Genomic DNA, 6,691 nt, shown 5'->3' with positions numbered 1-6,691 from the left:
CAGGATGAACCCTAAAACTGGCACCTCTGTGCTAGGATTAAGTTGGACTTCTTTTGATTTATATTCCAACCTAAATTGACCAAACATATCACTTCCTGAAGCGGATTCCGAAGCTGACTGGCCAACCAGGCTATCAGTAATAAGTCGTCCAAATACGGACACTACCACTTTCGTGGAAATCCATGGAGCTGAAGACAGTCCGAAAGGAAGACTAGTAAACTAGTAGTGTTTTATTACGCCTTCCACTGGAACGGCCACTCTTAGAAACTCTTTGCAAGATCTTTCTATGGAGATGTGTAGATATGCATCTATGAGGTTCAAAGTGGCCATAAAGTCTCTCTTCCAGCAGAGCCGTGGCAGATCTTATAGTCTCCATCCGAAACTTGTGTTTTATTACAAAAGTGTTCAAGTACCTTCGATCTAAAATGACCCCTAATCTGTCATCTGGTTTTGCAATCGGGAATAAAGGAGGAGATTAGATACCTTTGCCTCTTGAGAGTTGAGGAATTTTTTCTAATACCCCCTTGTGGAGAAATTCTGATAGAGGCTAGGAGAACATCCTTTGTTTGGGAATGTGGAGGTAAGGAAGTGACCTGGAATTTCGGCAGTGGAAGGGACTGAAAAAAAAAAAAAAAAAAAAAATCGACCACATAGCCTCTTGAGATGATCCATACAATCCAGGGACCTAAGCCTTGATCCTGCCAAAACCCTTGCAAACTGCTGAAGTCCTCCGCCCACTGGTGGTAACCTGGCATCGGAAATTGTAGGAGGAAGATGGAGTAGATCTACCCCTTCTATGAAATCTGCGAGAACTTCCCCTTTGGAAAGCCAAGCCTCTTTCTTTAAAGTGAAATCTTGCGCTGAAATTTCCAGCTCCAGTCGCCGAGAAGGAACTTCTGCGAGGATATCTTCTTCTGGGTCTTCGATAAAAGAGGAAAATCCCATCCCTTTCTTTTAGATGAGCTGATAGATCAACTCTCATTCTACACCAAAAAGCCTTCCATATCACATAATAAGGCAGTCATTGATTTCCAATCAGCCATCCATGGTTTTAGCCATATGGCTCTACGGCCAGCAACAGATTACGCCATACTTCTGGCATGAAGCCTGATAGACTGGCTAAAGGCATCACTGAGGAAATCTTTGGCCAAAGACATGTATTTGAAAGATTTTAAGAAGTTAGTCCCTCTGGACACCATCCTGAATTTCCTTCTGCAACTGAGCTAGCCAGCCTTTGAGACTTTGGACTACAGCTGAGCTGGCTATCGCAACTTTGGAGTTTGCTACCCCGGCATAGTATGGCCTTCTAAAGGCTGCATCCGCCTTGCGATCAAGGTGCTCTTTAAGACTAGCAGCATCTTCAACCGACACCAGGGTTCTTGTAGACAATTTTGCCACAGCTAAAATTGACCTTAGGAGAACTCTCCCACGCTAATGCTCTTCTTCAAATCGGGAGCATTAGCTTAAAACGTTTGTAGTTTACTGGAGCCTTATCTGTTGAATCCCATCCTCGTTTCATAAAAAAATAACTGTCTTCTATAGCAAATGATTTGGGTTTCTTCTGCATCTCCCGGTCTTCTGATACAGCCTCAGGTTCATTAGCGCTCATAGCTCAAATAAGGCTTTTTATCTTTTCAAGAGCGAAAGAACGAGCCCATAGGACCCTCCTCCTCTTCCGATGCAGTAGTCTACACCTCACCTACGACCTGTGGGTCCTCATATGACAACACAGAACCATCCTCTCTATAGGCCTTCTTTTGGGGCTTTGGGGCTTAACCCCTTAGTGACCACCAATACGCCTTTTCACGGCGGTTACTAAGGGGCTTTAGGCTAGGCCGCGGCATTTTCACTGCGGCCCAGTCTAAGTCCTGCACGGGACTCCTGATGGCAGCTCGGTTCCTGCTAAAACCCGTTAAATGCCGCCGTCAATAGCGACCACGGCATTTAACTGGTTTACGAGGGAGGGAGCTCCCTCTGTCACCCATCGGCGGCCCGCAAATGCAATCGCGTGTCCCCGATGGGGTGTCATGGCAGCCGAGGGCCTGATAAAGGCCCCCAGGTCTGCCCTGGGCATATCCCTATTAGGACGTGCTGGAGGCACGTTCTAATAGATTGCCTGTCAGATTTACATGGACAGGCAATAATGCTCTGGTATACTAAGTATACCAAAGCATTATAGCAGCAATTTGAAGATCGCATGGTAAAGTGCCCTAGTGGGACTAAAAAAATAAGTAATGTGAAATAAAGAATGTTAATAAAAATGACAGTAAAAAATAAAACCATTTTTTTCCATAAAAAGTGGTTTTATTTAGTTAAAGTGTAAAAAATGTAAATAAAAGTACACATATATAGTATCGCCGCGACCATAATGACTCAATTAATAAAGTTAATGTCATTTAAACTGCAGGGTGAACACCGTAAAAAAAAAAAACGCAAAAAACAAATGCCAAAATTGCTTTTATTTTCCATTGCGCCCTAAAAAAGTCCTAATAAAAAAATCAAATCAATAAGTCCCATGTACCCCAAAACAGTACCAATCAAAACTATGTCTCATCCCACAAAAAATAAGCCCCAAAAAAATCAAGGCTTTTGGAAAACAGATAATTTTAGTTCAAAGGTGTTTTATTGTGTAAAAGTAAAAAAAAAACAAAAAAAAAAAAAAACCTCTACATATGTGGTATCGTCGTAATCGTACCGACCCATAGAATAAAGGTAATGTGTTATTTATGCCACACAGTGAACTGCGTCAATTTAAAACGCATATAACTATGGTGGAATTTCAGGGTATTTTTCTAATCCCCCCCAAAAAAAAGTTAATAAAAGTTAATCAATCATTAAATTATATGTGCACTAAAATTGTGGCATTAAAAAGTACAACTAATCCCACAAGAAACAAGTACTCATAGAGCTATGTCGACGGAAAAATAGAAAAGTTATAGCTCTATGAATGAGACTATAGAAAAATGAATAAAATAGCTGGTCATTAGGGCCTAAAATAGGCTGGCCACTAAGGGGTTAAAAGGCAATTGGACGATGCCTGAGAGCGAAAAGCTCCTAGTTCTCTGATCGATTCCGCAACGCACTCCTTTATGATAGTCTTCATCTCACAGGACATTGCGGTGCACACACCACCCTCCGACTGCACACAATCTCTGCACAAGCTGTCTCGACAACCATCAGGCAATGGAGTCTCACATTTCATACATTACAAGTGCTTTCTTTTAGACAAGGATTTTCCACTACTTTGCTCATATCTTTTGGAGTCCTCTGACCCATGTCTGGACACCTAAAAGATAAATAAAATAAAAAAGTAAGCACAAGAAATCACCTGACACAGCCAAAAAGAAAAACTTACTTTTGGAGGGCTAACAGAAGGCACGGTAGCCTATGTAGAAATATCCAGACAACTGGCTTTCAAACTGATCCTTAGTGAGCTCCAGAGACAGACTTCCTTTTTCCCCTAACGGGATGACAGCTGATCCGTACAAGAAAAAAAAAAAAAAAAAAAGTGCTGTCTCCCCCAAACGATAATCTCCGAGAAGGAGACACTGACAGAAAGACGCTGCCTCACTTCCACACAGGGACGTCATGGCCCGCCCATACCTCCAAAATGAGGAGGCACGGCTGGCGCATCTCAGAGCGAGACAGGAGAGAGATGGAGGCCCCGCCCCGAAAGCCTCTGCTCTGAGCAGTGCCTCACACACCCGGCCACAAACCGCCGAAAAAATAAAATAACATATAGAGGCGAAACGGGGAAGCAGCGCAGGAGGTACTGCAATACCTAAAGAGTCCCCCAACTAAAAAAAGACTCCTGTAAAAAACAAATACAGGGTCTTAGAAAAGAGAAAACTAGGATCCCAAACACAGCACATGGATCCCAGCAGGAACACCTGTACAGTGGAAATTTTTTTTTAAAACTACAGCTCCCAGCATGGTCCGAACAATGATAAGGATATGCTGGGAGATGCTGTTTCACAAAAAAATAAATCATATCATAATCATATCACCCATCATCTCGCTGCAGCTTATACAGTGACTACAGTGCTGATTAGAGGCAGAATAAACATTTACATTAAGTGACTCACCGGTGACGTCTCAGATTCTAGTTATTTTTCTCCATCCGATCCAGACCTCTATGATGAATTCTCCCGGTCACAGCCCATCTCTGCAGTTTGCCGCTCACATGTCTTCAGCTTCTCACTTTTCCAACATTTCTGCACCTATAAATAAAGATCAAGTTCTCATTATACCACACACTACGCCCCTAAATATAATCGTGCCATACACTGCACCTCTAATTATAATAGCACCATACACCATGTCCCACACACACACACACTGTGCCCCCTGTAGATAGTGTGCCCATATAGCCCACCCCTGTATATAGTGTCCCACAAATAACTCCCCCTATAGTGCTCTACAGATACCCCACCCCTGTATATAGTCTCCTGTAGATATAGCCCAGCCCTGTATATAGTGCTCCACGTATAGCCCAACCCTGTATATAGCCCCCCCTGTATATAGTGCTCTACAGATAGCCCACCCCTGTATATAGCCCCCCTGTAGATATAGTCCACCCCTGTATGTAGCCCCCCCTGTAGATATAGCCCACCCCTGTATATAGTGCTCCACATATAGTCCACCCCTGTATATTGTGCTCCACTAGATAGCCCACCCCTGTATACAGGGGTGGGCTATCTGTGGAACACTATATACAGGGGTGGACTATATGTACAGGGGGGCTATATACAGGGGTGGGCTTTCTGTGGAGCACTATAGGGGGAGCTATTTGTGGGATACTATATACAGGGGTGGGCTATATCTACAGGAGGATTATATCTACAGGGGGACTATATCCAGGGGGTGGGCTATATCCAGGGTTGGGCTATATCTACAGGTGGGGCTATATACTATATAGCCCCCCCTGTAGCTATAGCCCACCCCTGTATATGGTGCCCCATAGATAGCCCACCCAGTATATAGCCCCCCCCCTGTAGATAGACACCCACTGTATATAAAGCCCCCAGCGTGTAGATAAAGCCCCCCCTCCGTAGATAAAGCCCCCCCCGTGTAGATAAAGTCCCCTCGTAGATAAAGGCCCCTTGTATATAAAGGTCCCCCCCCCGTGTAGACAAATCCCCCCCCCCTGGTAGATAAAGCCACACACTTTCATTACAATCAAATAAAAAAAAAAAAAAAAACGATTTAAACTCACCTTAATCCCGCTCCTACGCCGTCCGGCAGCCATGGAGACCTGTTCTCTTCTGCGCAGGTCTCCTGGTGGTTGAACGCAGCATCTATGAAAGGCGCTGATTGGCTGGGCAGGATGACTTTCCCTGTCAATCAGCGCCTTTCATCGACGGAAGCTTCACTGGTATAAAAAAGGTACCAGTTGCTTCACTCATGGAAAGGCGCTGAATGGCCGGGCACGTTCCGTGCGCCCCCCTCTAAGCTGGCGCTGGCGCCCCCCTCTTAGCTGCGGCCGGGGCACATGCCCCGCTTGCCCCGCCCTAGCTACGCCCCTGACCAAGGGACCACTTATTCGCTAAACATTCCCGATCGGGTATATGAGAAGCGGTTGTAGATAGTTGACAATGATTTTAAAGGAGATATACTGGAAGAAATATGAAATATATATATATATTTTTTTTTAAATTGAATTGGTAATGTGTGGATCCAAATCGCAATGAACATCTGTGTTTGCGTTATAACATTATTTAATAGGAGCAGCACGTAGCCTGGTAATCCTCACTTCCAATTGTTTGTGGCACTGCATTTCTGTCACTTCTTTTACCACGGAGGTTGAGATAAGAGATTCATGGATTGCAGTCAAAATTTGGTGCCACCAATTCTGGGCGATCACTAGGACATGCCACCACATAGGAAGGAAACCTAGGAAAAAGCGGATAATTTTTCTCTGGCGCAGCCGGTATTCGTAACTTTCATTCAACCCAGACAGGTCTCGAAACAATTTATTGTTGTATTTTTGTACGAATTAAAAAGTTGTTTTACTCACCTTGTCTTCCGACTGGGTTGAATGAAAGTTACAAATACTGGCTGCGCCAGAGAAAAATATCTGCTTTTTCCTAGGTTTTCCTTCCATTGAAATATCGAAACTGATCCAGTCCTCGAATCGGATCTCCGGCTGCATCCTGAACCAACTACTCGAGCTCCAGACAACTACTGCATTACACGCTTCTGGATGTTATGCTCCCAGCATAACTTCACAAGGTTAACATAAACTTGAATTCATTTTTATCAAGTTTCCTACTGTTTCATGCACTATGTGCGCTTTGTTGTTTTTCGTTTATCTGGTCTTTTCAACCACATAAGCATACTTGCCAATAGACACAGGACAATCTGCTGACCAGACCACAAGAGGGATGGGGTTTATGCTAATTGGTATCAAAAAGGGCTATTTTAGTGGTTGTTCTTAGGTGGGATGGAATATAATATGGCCCATTATTTGGGATTTAAATGTGGCAAGTATGCATACAGGATCAGTGGTACTATAGTATAGGTTCCTTGACATAAGGCATGAACCTCTTTCTATACAGAGCTGTAATGACAAGGTAGGGAGACAGGTGAGCCCTAATCTACCCGCCACTCAGTCCCTGCCTACTTGCAACGACCCGTCCTAAGCGACGGGGTACAACTGGGCGACGGTCCCTAAGCTCAGTAAGTGCAAGAC

Source organism: Rhinoderma darwinii, chromosome 9, assembly GCF_050947455.1.
Source record: "Rhinoderma darwinii isolate aRhiDar2 chromosome 9, aRhiDar2.hap1, whole genome shotgun sequence".
Taxonomy (NCBI): domain Eukaryota; kingdom Metazoa; phylum Chordata; class Amphibia; order Anura; family Rhinodermatidae; genus Rhinoderma; species Rhinoderma darwinii.
The sequence above is the reverse complement of the archived record's forward strand: the minus strand, read 5'-3'. Positions refer to the sequence as shown.